Source organism: Chanodichthys erythropterus, chromosome 15 (genome assembly GCF_024489055.1).
Source record: "Chanodichthys erythropterus isolate Z2021 chromosome 15, ASM2448905v1, whole genome shotgun sequence".
NCBI lineage: Eukaryota > Metazoa > Chordata > Actinopteri > Cypriniformes > Xenocyprididae > Chanodichthys > Chanodichthys erythropterus.
The window spans coordinates 7,484,539-7,503,034 of record NC_090235.1 but is presented as its reverse complement, the minus strand read 5'-3'; positions in this window follow the sequence as shown (position 1 = coordinate 7,503,034).

Sequence of the window (18,496 nt, the reverse complement as noted above, 5' to 3'; positions counted from 1 at the left end):
TTTAAAAACTCAAGTCACTCGCACATGCGCTGTTGTACGCGGACTGTCCATGCAGTCTCAAAAATTGGGAAGTTATGTCAAGTTCAGGGTCTCTAAACCTTAAATCAAGTACGTGATTTTTGTACATTCATCCACCACTGCATATACTGCAAGCATCTGCTCAAATGACTGTCACAGCAACTGTGATCATCAGCAGTGGCATTATCATTAGTATAATTTATAGGCTAATGTGACTGACACAAGACCGTCATTGACATTACTGACTGACCTCATACATGTGTAATGACAGTCAATGCTATCACTCTCTGTAAGCTATTCTGTAAATGATTTCACTGCGGCCTGTGAATAAGGCTGCTGTCATATTTCTATAAAGTGACCTTTATCATAATCATAACCTCTTACTTCACTCCTAGTCATTAGTTTAATTATTGTTGCCATGGCAACGAAATGTTGAGAGGACACTTACTTATGGGCCATTGTTGTTCCTTCTGTCCACTCCTCTACTTCCTCCACAATCTTCCCCATCCATCTGTGCCTAAATGGGTGAAGTGTGCTTGTTGCGTGTGGCAGTGATGGTCCCTATCTCAAATGTGGCACAGCTCATAGCGTTGAATGAAAACATGCCTGTATGTTGACCTTGAAGCTTGACCAGATGAAGAGATGGCTGTAGGCTGGAACAGGTAGCTTGAAGCAACACAAAGATTGAGGTCTTGACCTTTTCGGTGGTCTTTTTCTGGGAGCAGACATGGCTTCTGGTTGGACTTCTGACAGGTAGCCTCTCTTCTGAGGAGTTCTAATATACCTGGAAAGTATCATCTGTTAAACATTCCCATTCATCACATTCATAGCAATTGTTCGGCTGGCCCTGAAAGTGCACGGTCTGGATGCTGTGTTCCAGAAACAATTATTTTGGCCTTTTTTTGCAAAGCCATAAATGTCATGTGACTGATCACTCTAAATGTGGCTCCTTGCCACAGACAGTGAAAAACACAAGTCTATTTTACACAGTTAAAGTAAAGCTCTGATGAAATATATTCTATTATAACTTTGTTCCGTTTTAATCACATTAAATTGACTAAATATTTCTATTTCAAATAATGCTGTTCTTTTGAACTTTCTATTTATCAAAGAATCTTGAAAAAATGCATCACGGGTTCCACAAAAATATTAAACTGCACAACTGTGTTCAGCATAATTGTAAATGTTTCTTGAGCAGTAAATCAAAATCGACATATTAAATTGATTTCTGAAGGATCATGTGACATTGAAAACTGGAATAAATCAAATTTATATTAATATTTAAATGATATTTCACATACTACAGTATTACTGTATTTTTGTTCAAATAAATGCAGCCTTGAGCAGCATGAGAGATGTTTTCCTATGTATTTTGTGAATACACACCTATTTTTGAATGGTCATTAATGAAACGTGCCTTTTGCCTGCATAATGGAGTAATTTTGGCATCTACCAGCAGGGACTAACTGCTGTTATTCATGTCTCTAATTCTGGCATGACGTGAATGGCTTAAACATCAATTATGTTCTGACTGGCTGTGATTTTGTCACAGCATTTTCTCCTGCATCCTGCAATGGCTTTGTGAAGAACTGCGGCATGCTTGCTCTGACAGGCCTGGACAGAAACAAACAGAGTCCTGCACTCCTGACACTGGTAACGGATGAGAGGATGTGTTGGAGATAAGCCGCGCGCCCTGTTTACACCTGGGATTAAAATCCGTCTCGGTTGATTTGATCACAAGTGGTCAGGCGAGACAGATTTCAGGTTTACACCTGATAGTAACATGAATCTCAAATGCGTCCAAATGTGGTTTCAGTGATAGTTTTGTACCCTTTTTATATGTGCATGTTGTGCTGTCCACTTCTGATCGGATTGCCTGAGACGGATCTTTATACTACAGTCAGAGCTATACCTGCAACAAACAAATGAGTGACTTAGACATGAATCTTAAGAAATTAACATTGATAGTTGATCCTCACTTGAGTTCACACTTTATTATAACATGACATCTGAATAGTGACATGATTTTGTCTGTTTATAGCCAAAATAAATGGCTGGTAAAAGCAGTTTTAATTTTCATTAATCAACTTAATTAAATTTCTTTAAAAAAATGTGGCAAATGTGGGCTTCATGTACATTTTTGTGTCCACACCCAAGGCCGGTCCTCCCTATACGCAAACTACACAAGTTGCGTGGGGCACCTTGCTCTCAAAGATAATTTAAATGCAAATTACCCCAAGCTTTACTCACCCTCAAGCCATCCTAGGTATATATGACTTTCTTCTTTCTGATGAACACAATCGGAGATATATTTATAAATAGCCTGACGCATCCAAGCTTTATAATGGCAGTGAATGGGACTAACGAGTATGAGCTGAAGAAAGTGTCTCCATCCATCATAAACGTACTCCACATGGCTCCGGGGGGTTAATAAAGGCTAAATTGTTTATTTCATTTGTTTTTAACATATTATAGTATTACTGTCTGTAAAACTGCTCTGAAAGAACGGATTAAGGAGTTTGGGGTCATTTTGGGGTTTCTATGAATGCACTGACAGGGGTCCCCTTACAAACATAGGAGGAAATCACGCAGGGTTGGGGGTGGAGTTGGGTTGTCAGGACCCACCCCATCTGAAGGCTGACACATACTAATAAACACTGGAAATTGCAATTTATGCTAAATTATGAGCATGCAGGCTAGCCCTTAATTAGAGGAAAATTCAGAAGGTTATTGTGACAGGACAACATAACAGCCAGCTGCTCCCACACATAAAGCCTGTGTGGGTGAAGAGACATGTAATCATCCTCTTTAAGTGCAGAAAAATACCCTTATTGCCCAGATCATGGCATATAAGAGAAAAAATGAACTTTACCAACAATGTCAGAATTACTTCTAAATCAAGTAAACCACTTGGCTAGTCAATGCACATGAAACAGCAAGTCTGGTAAATGAAATACCATGCTTAATATCCAGTTATTTTAAAGCAATCAAAGTATTCAAGTTTGTTAGCTGTTAGCATTACCTGAAGAAAAGTGAACCAACCTAAACACCTAAATGTGACTGCATAACAGTTCAGTTTAATATAAATATGCCAAGTTGCTAAACAATGCACAGCCAGAGTTAAAAAACAGTTTTCCGGCATAGTTTATATCTTTTAAATTGAGTCAATATTTTACAAACCCGATTCCAAAAAAGTTGGGACACTACAAATTGTGAATAAAAATGGAATGCAATGATGTGGAAGTTTCAAATTTCAATATTTCATTCAGAATACAACATAGATGACATATCAAATGTTTAAACTGAGAAAATGTATCATTTTAAGGGAAAAATGTGTTGATGTGTTGAAATTTAAAATCAACTTATCTCAAAAAAGTTGGGACAAGGCCATGTTGTACCACTGTGTGGCATCGCCTCTTCTTTTTATAACAGTCTGCAAACGTCTGGGGACTGAGGAGACAAGTTGCTCAAGTTTAGGAATTGGAATGTTGTCTCATTCTTGTCTAATACAGGCTTCTAGTTGCTCAACTGTCTTAGGTCTTCTTTGTTGCATCTTCCTCTTTATGATGCACCAAATGTTTTCTATGGGTGAAAGATCTGGACTGCAGGCTGGCCATTTCAGTACCCGGATCCTTCTTCTACGCAGCCATGATGTTGTAATTGATGCAGTATGTGGTCTGGCATTGTCATGTTGGAAAATGCAAGGTCTTCCCTGAAAGAGACAACATCTGGATGGGAGCATATGTTGTTCTAGAACTTGGATATACCTTTCAGCATTGATTGTGCCTTGTCCTTGTCCTCTTTAGTCCATGGTGTCCCAGTTTTCCAAAAAGAACGTCAAATTTTGATTCGTCTGACCACAGAACAGTTTTCCACTTTGCCACAGTCCATTTTAAAGTCTTGGCCCAGAGAAAATGGCTGCGCTTCTGGATCATGTTTAGATATGGCTTCTTTTTTGACCTATAGAGTTTTAGCTGGCAACGGCGAATGGCACGGTGGATTCAATGTTTTCTTGAAGTATTCCTTAGCCCATGTTGTGATTTCCATTACAGTAGCATTCCTGTATGTGATGCAGTGCTGTCTAAGGGCCCGAAGATCACGGGCATCCAGTATGGTTTTCCGGCCTTGACCCTTATGCACAGGGATTGTTCCAGATTCTCTGAATCTTTGGATGATATTATGCACTGTAGATGATGATAACTTCAAACCCTTTGCAATTTTTCTCTGAGAAACTTCTTTCTGATATTGCTCCACTAGTTTTCACCGCAGCATTGGGGGAATTGGTGATCCTCTGCCCATCTTGACTTCTGAGAGACACTGCCACTCTGAGAGGCTCTTTTTATGCCCAATCATGTTAACCTAATAAGTTGCAAATTGGTCCTCCAGCTGTTCCTTATATGTACATTTAACTTTTCTGGTCTCTTACTGCTACCTGTCTCAACTTTTTTGGAATATGTAGCTCTCATGAAATCCAAAATGAGCCAATATTTGGCATGACATTTCAAGATGTCTCACTTTCAACATTTGATATGTTATCTATATTCCATTGTGAATAAAATATAAGTTTATGAGATTTGTAAATTATTGCATTCCTTTTTTATTCACAATTTGTACAGTGTCCCAACTGGTTTGTATATTGATAATAATTTTAGTCAATGAAAGTGAAATTTGATTCTTCAAAAATAAAATTAAATTGATGTAATGATACAATTGTTAGGTGCTTACAAACATTTGTGTTCCTATTGGACATTAATATAGCATACAGCTAATGAACAATTACATTGGCATAAAAATTACTTTGACTAATTCTTGTAAAGTATGTAAATATTTAAATATGTAAATGAATTAATATGTAAACGTAAATAATGTTATTATATTGCTGTGACCACTATTTAGCAAACGCAATAAGCTCCTTGAGCCTGTGCATTACTGTGATTTTATCACAGCTAAGAGACTTTAAGCTTTTTTTTTTTTTTCTCCAGCTAACTCAGGTTATTACTGTCTTACAGAAATACTTTTGCTAATCAGCTGTTGGCCACTATTGCCTAAAACTGTGTCCATTAATACAGATTGTCTGTTGTTCTTTCTTAATACTTTAATGGAAAAAGGATGGAGCAAAATTTGTTTTACAAACTTTAATATTACATCAGTCTTGACGTTAGTGCTTGGCTAACGTATGCACTGTTATTGATACTGTCAATAATACAGTTCCCACATGTGCACCACAATAAATTAGAAATATCCTAATTAATCATCCTTGCGATGAAGGTTCAGGTTAAATAACTAGTTCTTCCAATATTTCATCATCAGACTCACACTCAGACTGTTATAGTAAAAGCGATGCCATCGTTACTGTCTTTACAGTGTGTACAATCACTGAGCTTTAGGAGGCCCACGTAGCTGAATCAATCATGGTAATGGACGTTTGTTTCTGACTTGCGTTGTAAGTGGTAGACCAATCACAACAGACTGGGCTGTCTGGCCAATCAGAGCCGAGCAGGCTCGCGGAAAGAGGAGGGGTTTAAAGAGACTGATTGATCTGACGAGTCATTTAAGAATCATTGAAAAATGTGGTGATGTGCAATGTACAGGTGCTGGTCTTATAATTAGAATATCATCATATTTCACTTATTCCATTCAAAAAGTGAAACTTGTATATTATATTCATTCATTACATACAGACTGATATATTTCAAATGTTTATTTCTTTTAATTTTGATGATTATAACTGACAACTAAGGAAAATCCCAAATTCAGTATCTCAGAAAATTATAATATTGTGAAAAGGTTCAATATTGAAGACACCTGGTGCCACACTCTAATCAGCTAATTAACTCAAAACACCTGCAAAGGCCTTTAAATGGTTTCTCAGTCTAGTTCTGTAGGCTACACAATAATGGGGAAGACTGCTGACTTGACAGTTGTCCAAAAGACGACCATTGACACCTTGCACAAGGAGGGCAAGACACAAAAGGTCATTGCAAAAGAGGCTGGCTGTTCACAGAGCTCTGTGTCCAAGCACATTAATAGAGAGGTGAAGGGAAGGAAAAGATGTGGTAGAAAAAAAAGTGTACAAGCAATAGGGATCACCGCACCTTGGAGAGGATTGTGAAACAAAACCCATTCAAAAATGTGGGGAAGATTCACAAAGAGTGGACTGCAGCTGGAGTCAGTGCCAAAGCACCCTTAACCACATAGAAAATCTATGGGGTATTGTGAAGAGGAAGATGCGATATGCCAGACCCAACAATACAGAAGAGCTGAAGGCCACTATCAGAGAAACCTGGGCTCTCATAACACCTGAGCAGTGCCACAGACTGATCGACTCCATGCCACGCTGCATTGCTGCAGTAATTCAGGCAAAAGGAGCCCCAACTAAGTATTGAGTGCTGTACATACTCATACTTTTCATGTTCATACTATTCAGTTGGCCAAGATTTCTAAAAATCCTTTCTTTGTATTGGTCTTAAGTAATATTCTAATTTTCTGAGATACTGAATTTGTGATTTTCCTTAGTTGTCAGTTATAATCATCAAAATTAAAAGAAATAAACATTTGAAATATATCAGACTGTGATTAATGAATGAATATAATATACAAGTTTCACTTTTTGAATGGAATTAGTGAAATAAATCAACTTTTTGATGATATTCTAATATGACCAGCACCTGTATATTATGAGAAAATTAAAATGTTTTTTACCTTTGATGCATGTAAACCTGTTGTAGGAGACCTAAACAAAATTAGGAAACTTTCAAATAGCATAATAGGGGCAATTTAACAATACTTCATAACTATAAAATCATTTTAATGCAGCTTCTTATATCTTAATGCATTTGAAATCCTACTTTAAAATCACTATAATCAGAAGTGTTGCAGTGGCTGAGCAGATGTTGTAAGGAGTTACAGGTGAACTTCCTCCAGGGATGCAAACAGCTGCCAAAAGGGTGAGGAACATGAACAGGATGGAATTACCATCTATCCCAACAGACCTAGAAAAACACACACTCACAAACAATAAACCAAGTACAGTGAACATGAAAGTAATGCATGAGAGAGATAATGAGAATGAATCAGAACAACACACACATCCACATAATAGGATTGGTTTTATGAGTGTTAAATACCCGCTATCATGCCGCGCACACGTTCGGAGAGGATGAATGGCGGCTTAGCGACACTATCCAAACCTGCGGCGTGTCAGCGCTCCCTTTGGAGTCTAGAGGTGTGAAAGGCCTCCTGTGAATAACATTTTCTTTCTTATTGGATTGTGTGCATTGACAGACACTGCAGACAGATGGCCATTTTGCAACGCTTTGGCGGTGGACGTCGCTAGCCACCCCCGCTAGCATATGTACAGGGAAGACAATGGCAATGAAAATGAAAATAAAAACAAAGAAATATGTGTGTTCTTCTGTCAGTCTCACTTTGTGAATCCTTTCGTATTGAATGAACAGATCAAGTTAAGCCGATGCTATCGCCCCGTGCCATCGACCGTGGCGCAGAAACACCAGCTTAAAATTAAAGGCCTCATGGTCGCCGATACAGGTGTAATTTCCGCAGTCAATGTGAATGAAATTAATGAACGACGTACAAAAGACAAACATCCCGCAGGGTATATGAGAGATCTTAGATATGAGTGCTTTTGTTGACGCTTTTCCACTATAATCCACAGCTCCGCATTCGAATCCCATATCAGCGAAATATATCTGAGACGCTGCTTTGTTGATTTAAACAACAATGGATTTTTAACTACCGGAGCATGTTCTTACAAATCGACTGATAACCTATGATAACCCACCTTCTGCTCTTTCTGCCACCAGCCTCTGTTGCCTCTATAGAAAGAGAAAGTACATTTAATCTTGTATCCCACTTTTTTTTCTCTTTTCTAAATTATCTCTTTCTCAGGTTGCCATAACAACATTTTTATTACTGTAAACACTCTTTACCATTACCTTTTTCTTTACCTTTGTAACCATAGCACCCACCACAAAACCAAGTGACTTGTTGTTATTATTAACTTTATGATAGGCACCGTCATCTAAAAAGGAAATTAAATTAAATATTCTTTTAAGACAAAAACTTTTTCTTTGACTGAGATCTCATATTACGATGTTGGCATTTACTGAGGCAAACATCAATGCTTCCATTGCTCATATAGTTAAAGTTAGGGATTTAAATTTTCACCCGGTGACACAAACACTTTGGCCTGAAAACAAACTCAATCAAATGAATGCACAGACTCGATGTGTGCAGGTAAAATGTGTTTCATAACAAAATGAAAAGTGCATGATGCAGTCTCAGTGTTATGGCAGGTGGCGTTTGTGTCTTTGACAATGAAATCTTACAGTAAGAGCAATAGTTTGAAGAGAATCTTGAGCAAGTTAACATGTTTCTGGCCTTATATTGAAAGATGAACTTGATCCATATCTACAGACTTTAGGGAGGGCTTTGGATATCAGTAGTAATACCCAGAATTCATAATTTACCTTAGTAAAATGTAATGTAAAAATTTAGCTCTGGTGTTCTAGTAATAAAAATAAATGCAGTTACTATAGAAATTTTGGAAGAAAATGTAGTTACCATGGTATTTTTTTTTTTTTTTAACTGTAATGCTTGATAAACCCCAAAGGTTTGTTGTTGCTTGGTAAACAGTCATCACACAGAAACACAAGACAACCATTTACACTCATTATCACTGAAGGCTTACAAAAGCTTGTACTCCAGCTACACTAAACATTTTAAACATTGTGTATGGATAAGACCAGGGGTTTTCAACCAGGGGTGCGTTTCCTGTTCAACGATGTAACTCGCTGATTAACAACCATATGCGATGCATCCTTGAAGAAACGAACAAACTAATCATGACTGTTTCCCAAAACTTTCGTAACATAGTCGCACTTATATTGTTGAACCAATGTGGTTCAAACGACAGAAGACTGTCCTTATTGATGTCACTCGCAGTGTGGAGGAGTAAGAACATCTGCTAATTAATCTATTCCAGATCTCAGAGATGCTGCTGTAATGCACTTAATGACTACTTCACTGCTTTTGTTCCATGTCATTTTGCTTTATTTGATGCTTTATTCATCGCAGGTTCCCTCATACTCCGGAGTTCCCTTGCGCATTTACGCACATGCGTAAAAAATGGCACTAATTGTTTACAGCAAAATATATAGATTAAAAATATTTAAAATTGAATGATAGATAAATAACGTACTGAAGGTTAGATTGCCCATTGCGCCCAAAAGCATGAACTGTTTAAGTCCACATGTCATTTAACAAGAAACTATGCTTCTAACCACAGCTTGAGAGCTTCAGTTCTAGGCATATAAGTTTGTGATGGCGTTTGTGAATGTAGAAATCCTTTCCCAGCAATTCATGAACAACTGCAAAAATCATGGGGCCTTTGAAATTTGTTTTAGACAATGGGGACTTGTCTACTAAGAACCACTGTATTAGATGATTCATCAGGTACAACAAATGATCAGTCTTTTCTAGTGAATTTCACTTAATTTTAAGCAAGTGTTACCTGGTTGAAATCCTGCTGACAATCAGTTTTCACAAGAACCTAATGATAAGAGGGAAGCAAGATGCTTCCACATGTATATCTCACATGTACATAAGTATTCATAGCCTTTGCTCAATACTTTGTTGAAGCACCTTTTACACCAATTACAGCCTCAAGTCTTTTTGAGTATGATGCTACAAGCTTGGCACACCTATTTTTGGGCAGTTTCTCCCATTCTTCTTTGCAGGACCTCTCAAGCTCCATCCGGTTGGACGGGGAGCGTCGGTGCACAGCTATTTTCAGATGTCTCTAGAGATGTTCAATCAGGTTCAAGTCTGGGCTCTGGCTGGGCCACTCGAGGACATTCACAGAGTTGTCCAATAGCCGCTCCTTTATCATCTTGGTTGTGTGCTTAGGGTTGATGTCCTATTGGAAGATGAACCTTCGCCCCAGTCTGGAGGTCCAGAGCACTCAGGAGTAGGTTTTCATCAAGGATGTCAATTCATCTTTCCCTCGATTCTGACTAGTCTCCCAGTATCTGCCGCTGAAAAACATCCCCACAACATGATGCTGCCACCACCATGCTTCACTGTAGGGATAGTATTGACCAGGTGATGAGCAGTGCCTGGTTTCCTCCAGACATGACGCTTGCTGTTCAGGCCAAAGAGTTCAATCTATGTTTCATTAGACTTTTGCTTCTCATGGTTTGAGACTCCTCTAGGCGGGCTGTCGTGTGCCTTTTACTGAGGAGTGGCTTCCGTCTGGCCACTCTACCATACAGGCCTGATTGGTGGAGTGCTGCAGAGATGGTTGTTCTTCTGGAAGGTTCTCCTCTCTCCACAAAGTGACCATCAGGTTCTTGGTCACCTACCTGACTAAGACCCTTCTTCCCAGATTGCTCAGTTTGGCCAGGCGGCCCGCTCCAGGAAGAGTCCTGGTGGTTCCAAACTTGCACTAAGCATGATGGAGGCCACTGTGCTCACTGGGACCTTCAATGCTGCAGATTTTTTTCTGTACCCTTTCCCAGATCTGTGCCTCGATACCATCCTGTCTCGGAGGTCCTCAGACCTTTCCAAATCATGTCCAATCAATTGAATTTACCACAGGTGGACTCCAATCAAGTTGTAGAAACATCTCAAGGATAATTAGTGGAAACAGGATGCACCTGAGCTCAATTTTGAGTGTCATGGCAAAGGCTGTGAATACTTACGTACATTTTATGTAAAATTTTAATATCTAAATTTAGATTTAAAATAAACTTTTCAAATTGTCATTATGGGGTATTGTTTGTAGAATTTTGAGGAAAATAATGAATTTAATCCCTGTAGCTGTAACATAACAAAATGTGGAAAAAGTGAAGCGCTGTGAATACTTTCTGGATGCACTGTATCAGATGAACATTCATCATTGAAAGCTTCATTTCGGACTCAAAAAAATTGATAAATCTCCATTATATATCTGTCATTTGCCTACAATTTTAAGCTGGTTCGTTTTGAAGCCTATAATTGGTGTTCACGCAAAAACCATCAAACTGACATTTTCTCTGCAATGCTTTTATAATTTGCCTGATTTGCCCTAAATATACCGTTATAAACCCCATTAAGATATATTCATGCTATTTAAGAAATGTTTGAATGATATTCTCTGAGGCGTACTACAATAACAAATGCACATCCATTTCTCTGTCTGGAGTTCAGTGGTTTGAGGGTAAAATACTGATGGGCGAGAGCTACATCAGCAACAATAAATTCAGTCATCAAGAACAGATTGTCAAGGTGCAATCCGGGGTCACGATCAGCACGTTACTCTGAATGAAAATGTTTAAAAAAGACATACATCCACGCATGGCATTTTTATTAGGAAGAGCCAGGAGTCCACATGAACTACACCAATAATGACTTAGCGAAGTGATGGTTAACTCATTCAACTCTGAACTCGTGAATCAATGACTATGTATTGGAGTTTAAGCAGCCTTCGCAAACATGAAGGAGTGCTAATGTTAGATAAGACCAATTTGCATACTTCTACAAAGTATGAAGAGAACATGGTATGCTGACTTTGTACATTTGAATGAAGAAAGCCACTCGTTGCCCAAAAAGGAAGTACAGAATAATCCACCTGAATACTGTATGCTATGCCATCCAAACACCTTTGACTCTTTGACGAAACAAACAAAAGCATTGGTGAACCGTAAACGGCCTAAAATCTATGAGCTATCTGCAGTTTTCTTGAGGTCTGATGTGCAAATTTTACAAAATGTTATAAACTATATTGTTTATTTCACTTTTTCTGTCCTATTTCCGTAATATAACTTAAGGGGTGAAAGGTGTGGTAATGAAGCTGAAATTGCTGGAGCTGTTTAACAATTTAAAGATGTCATTTCAATCCAGTTTTCTGCTTTATAGCCTTTTCAACAATCCACACAAAGCCCGTGTTCATTTTGCTTGATTTAAGTCTCACTCTTACATCCGTCCATTTATTGATAGCTTTGTAAGTACAAATAGGCATAGTGATATGACAGAGATGGTACATTTTAACATCTATTTATTTTAAGATCTATTCAGTGAACATAGCTCTGCAATCATAAACCTTACAAACGAAATCTTTATTAAAATTCAGAAAAGGCCAAAAAAAGGGCAATGATAACAGACCATTGAAGAGCCAGACTGACGTGACTTTGCTAAACAACAGCAATTGGTGTCCGCGGCAATGGTGACTGATAGGCCTGTACTGAAGTTAATTTATTTACACCGTTGTTAATCTCATTAGTGTGTTTCTTTCCTTAGAGGTCTTTCATTAGACTGCTGAAAGTTAATTAATGACTCACTCCTACACGGCTCGCAAAAGGCATTTTCTTACTTCTCTAAATAACAAATACAAAGGATCCCCTTCATTATGAATGAATGCTCTCTCAAAACACTTTACACTTCCAACAAACGCTCCTCATGCACCTTGAACAGAGTTGACGAACTCTAAATTTAATTCCAAATTCAGCATTACAGAATTCCTTCATACATGCCGAACAATGGATTAGGAATCTGAAACCTTTGCGCAAATGTTTAATTCCATCAAAGCTAAAATATAAGATTTTTTTTTTCTTCTTTTAAACAGCTCAGAATATTTTAAGTGTAAGGGAAAGTCATGCATTAGCCTTGAACTGAGATTCAGTGCCAAAAGTAAACACTAAACTTTATAAATAGTCGCTTTATAATTTTTGTTAAATACACTGTATGTAAGATGTAACAGGTTTTAAAGAAAAATAAGATATTATGATCTTAAAGTACAGTGTTTTTTCTTTGTTTTTTTTGTTTTTTTGCTGTTGTTCAAAATCGATACAACATTTATATAAAAAGAACTGGCAAAAGACATTTTCGGGTTAAAAATCTAATTGGTGTAAAAAGCCATAGGGGTTTAAGTATATCACATCTTACATAAATTCAATCCGGTTAGTTGTACTCCAGGTATTCAAACATCAAATATTATTCTTAAAAAAACAAACAAACAAAACAAAAAAACCTAATGATTAAAAGGTTAGTTTACCCAAAAATGAAAATTCTGTCATTTATTACTCACCCTCAAGTCGTTCTACACCCGTAAGACCTTCGTTCATCTTCAGAACACAAATTAAGATATTTTTGATAAAATCTGATGGTAATCAAGACAATTAACAATTTCAGATGCCCAGAAAGCTTCGAAGCTTTACAAATCTTTTATTTCCAATCAGTGGTTCGGAGCACAGTGAACCACTGATTCGAAACAAAAGATTCGTAAAGCTTCAAAACTTCATGAAGCAGTGTTTTGAAAACAACCATCACTAGATATTGTTGAATAAAGTTGTTATTTTGTTTTTTGTGCACACTAAAATAATTCTCGTCGCTTCCTAACATTAAGGTTGAACCACTGTAGTCACATGAATTTTAAATACGTCTTTAGTAGCTTTCTGGGCATCTGAAAGTGTTAATTATCTTGCGGGCAATGCAGGCTTCACTGAGCCATCGCATTTTATCAAAAATATCTTAATTTGTGTTCCGAAGATGATGAAGGTCTTACGGGTGTGGAACGACATGAGGATGAGGAATTAATGACAGAATTTTAATTTTTAGGTGAACCAACCTTTAAAATCACCTTGGAAAAAAAAAGAAAAAAAAAAAAAAGTTTAAAAGTAACTTTTTTGGCAACTTCTGAAACTTTGTTTTAAAATTGTCAGAACAAATGGCCTAAAAAAAAAAAAAAAAAAAAAAAATCGAAGAATTCAGATTTATTTTCTACGGAAGAGGATTAAGGCCAAGCAATAATAAAAAATAATTAAAAAAAAAAAACATTTAACGAGTTTGTTCTCGTAATTTAACAACTTTTTTTCTCGTACTTAATGACTTTATTCTCAATATTTTGACTTTTTTCTCAAAATTTAAAGACATTTTTCTCATAATTTAATGAATTTGTTCTCGAAATTTAACAATTTTTTTCTCGCAATTTAACGAGTTTATTCTCAACATTTTATCTCGACCTTTTTCTCAAAATTTAATGAGTTTTTTCTCAAAATTTAACAACTTTAATCTCGAGATGGTTTTATTTTTTTATTATTGCTTGGCCCTAATCCTCTTCTGTAATTTTCCTGTTTTACTGTGGAGTTGCTTTGAAACAATTTTTGTGTAAAGTAATCATGAAATGGAAGTTGCGACAGTCTTTTCTTCTCTATTGTGATGTATATCCGAGTGAAACGGCATCGCAAACAAGGACAAAAAAATGGAGGGTGGTACTTGATTTTGTCCATGGGGATTTATTTGGATGGGAGTGATTTGCTGTTGGTCGATGTCATGTGAGTGACAGGTCGCCCCGCTCCCACGCAAGTAAACACGTCATCAAAGAAGAGATTTCATTGCAAGAGGGAGGGGATGTTATTTTGATTAAAGTTTACGAGGGCATATGAATAAAAAAAATAAATAAAAAAAAGATATGCACAGATAATCATTTATAATAAATACTGCAATATTCCAAGAACTGTTAATTTTGATTTCAGTGTGACCTTAAGATATGGACATACTCCCAACTAACAAACAAACAAACAAACAAACAAACACACACCATTGGTAAATATCCCACTAGGTTTTTTTCTCATAAATATTAAGGAATACACATTCAATACCTAATAAAATTCCCTAGATGTCAACATCCCTGCCCCGCATAAGTAATACAACAAGTTCTGGTGAGTATCAGATGAATCATGGGTGACTCAAAGTGCATCAGTACCAGCAGTAATGACCTGACGGCTGTGCACTGACCCATGGACACGGACAGAAAAGCCGATACTAATGCGAAAATGGGCCGTTTTGGGCCGCTTCCCTGGGTTTCCATTCATTTAAACTGACACCACCTAGACGAGCACCAGCGAGTCAATCTTTTTGAACAGATTAAACAGAATTATCGGAAATGTAGGCAATTAATGCGCAGGTTGTTTCCAGGCAACCATCTCTTAAGGCTCTCAGCCATCAGACAGTGATAATCTGAAAAGGCCAAAGTTGGGTGAAATTATTAACACAATCAGCATCGCATGCTAATGCATGGCGTGAGCCCGATAAATTTGATGGGTTCAGTGGCACATCAGACTCACAGGGCTCCTCAAAAATCATTTCCATTAACAGAATTGAGAGGAAGCATGTTTATTGCCCATCATTTTGTATATTTGTGTGATGATGCCCTCTGGTGCACACTTGTTTTTATTGCTCATTCACAGCACTGGGGTTTTCAAAATGTATTTTGAAAATGTTTGAGGCTTGAAGGGGAAAACAACTATTTTTAAACTCTTTTTGTATTGTAAACAGAAGATGGCCTTGCTTTGTCAATATTGGACTCAACTAGATGACTAAAGATTAGTGCTTATGGTGGCATATGGTGACTCAAATTCACACTGATCCAAACCTGTATGACTTAAAAGGGTTAGTTCATCCCAAAATGAAAATTCATCATTTAGTCATTAATTACTCCCCCTCAAGTCGTTCCAAACTCGTAAGACTTTGAAGATCTCACACAAATGAAGATCTTTTTGATGAAATCTGAGAGACATCTGTTCCTCCATTGACTGCTTTTGCAACAATTTTGTTGCTTCAAAAAGTTCATAAAGAGATCTTAAAACTAATCCATATGAATCAAGCGGTTTACTCCAAATTTCTAAAGACATTGAGTAAAAGCCTAAATTAAATCTAATCAACATAAAAAGCAAACGATTCTCATGAGAAACTTTGGACTAAACCGCTCTATTCATATGGATTAGTTTTCCGACCTCTTTATGAATTTTTTGAAGCAGTGGTTGTTGCAAAAGCAGTCAATGGAGGGACAGACATCTCTCAGATTTCATCAAAAAGATCTTCATTTGTGTTCTGAAGATGAAAGAAGGTCTTACGAGTTTGGAATGACATGAGGGTGAGTAATTAATGACAGAATTTTATTTGGGGGTGAACTAACCCTTTAAGCTACAAAGAATAGATTATTTGAAAAAACAAAATATAGAAATACAACTCACAATATATTTCAATACTTCTGAAGCAATAGGATAGCTTGGTGTGTGAAAAACATTAATTTATTATTTGCTTCTTGATAGTTTGAACACAAAATTAAACTTGTAAGATGTGGCAATGGAGTTTCTGTTCCTCATACAAGCCATTCTTAAAACCAATATATATATATATATATACAAACACAAACACACAGCGCTCAGTGTAAATGAGTACACCCCCTTTGAAAAGTAACATTTTAAACAATATCTCAATTAACAAAAACAATTTCCAAAATGTTGACAATACTAAGTTTAATATAACATCTGTTTAACTTATAACATGAAAGTAAGGTTAATAATATAACTACGATTACACATTTTTCAGTTTTACTCAAATTAGGGTGATGCAAAAATGAGTACACCCCACAACAAAACTACTGCATCTAAGTACTTTGTATGGCATCCTTGAATTTTAATGACAGCACCAAGTGTTCTAGGCATGGAATGAACAAGTTGCCAACATTTTGAAACATCTTTTTCCATTCTTCAAGAATGACCTCTTTTAGAGACTGGATGCTGGATGGAGAGTGATGCTCAACTTGTCTCTTCAGAATTCCCCATAGGCATTCGATTGGGTTCAGATCAGGAGCCACTGAATCACTTTCACCCCATTTTTCTTCAGAAATCCAACAGTGGCCTTAAATGTGTGTTTAGGATCTTTGTCATGTTGGAAAAGTGCACGACAACCAAGGGCACGGAGTGATGGTAGCATCTTCTCTTTCAGTATAGAGCAGTACATCTGTGAATTCATGATGCCATCAATGAAATGCACCAGCAGCACTCATGCAGCCCCACATAAGGACACTGACACCACCATGTTTCACTGTAGGCACCATGCATTTTTCTTTGTATTCCTCACCTTTGCGACACCATACAGTTTTGAAGCCATCAGTTCCAGAAACATTTATCTTGGTCTCATCACTCCAGAGTATAGAGTCCCAGTAGTCTTCATCTTTGTCAGCATGGGCCCTGGCAAACTCTAGATGGGCTTTTTTGTGCCTGAGCTTTAAGAGAGGCTTTTTTCGTGGACGGCACTCATGCATGCCATTCATCTGCAGTGTATGCCGTATTGTGTCACGGGAAATGGTCACCTTAGTTTGGCTTTCTACTTCTTTAGATAAGTGCAGTGAACTTGCATGCCGACTTTCTTCATCCCTTCTCATCAGAAGACGCTCCTGTCGAGGTGTTAACTTCCGTGGATGACCTGGACATCTCTGTGAGATGGTTGCAGTTCCATCTTTTTAAAATTTTTGTACCACTTTTGCTACAGTATTCTGACTGGTAAGTAAAGCTTTGCTGATCTTCTTGTAACCTTCACCTTTCTGGTGTAAAGAAATTATTCTCTTTCTCAGGTCTTGTAACATTTCTTTTCCATGTGGTGCCATTGCTGACAGCATGAAATGGGAAGGGGTTTTAACACCCTTTTATAGTCGACTGTCTGCTGGACAACTAATAATTAGACTCACCTGTGGTTGAACTCTTGTTAAATTAGACATTTGTGGTCTAAAATTAAGCTTTGCTCCAGAGACTTTCAGTGGGGTGTACTCATGTTTGCATCACCCTAATTTGAGTAAAACTGAAAATTGTGTTCTCTAAGTTATATTATTATCCTTTCTTTCATGTTATAAGACAAGATAAATAGATGTTATATTAAACTTAGTATTGTCAACATTTTGGAAATTGTTTTTGTGTTCATTGAGATATTGTTTAAAATTTTACTTTTCAAAGAGTGGTTTACTCATTTACGCTGAGCACTGTATATAAAATACAGCGCACAATAGTATGCAGTACTCGTATTGAATCTTTCATTCTTTTATAAATCTGAATGCTCTGGTTTGCTTGTATTGTCTGAGAAAGCATTCGAATATCTCCTTTTGCGTTTCTCAGAAGAAAGAAAATCATACAGGTTTGGAGCAACATGACGGTGAATAAATGACGACAGGTTTCAATGACACTCGCTTTATGAACACGGATCTTTCTAGGATGTAATACAGTGCTGCAGGAATGACGTCAAAACCTCGGCCCTGGTTCCCTCAAGAATTTCCTATGGGGTTGTTCAATTTATAAGTAAAATAAGGTCTATGGTAAACATAACTTGACGATACTCGAATGTTTTGTTTTACAGTGTAAACTGCACACACTCACACCCCAAACTCTTATCTAGTTACTTGTTATAGAGAAAAACATTCAAGTATCATCAAGTTATGTTTACCACAGACCTTATTTTACTCATAAATTGAAAGAACCCATTATAAAACCCCATAGGAAAATCTCGAGGGAACCAGTGGCGAATTAGTCTTCACAGTTTTGAGATCATCCCTGCAGCATTTTATGGCGTCACCTGCCTGTAACACAACACAACAAGCTGGTATAAACTGTACAAGGATTTAAAAAATTGATAATACTGTACTCAC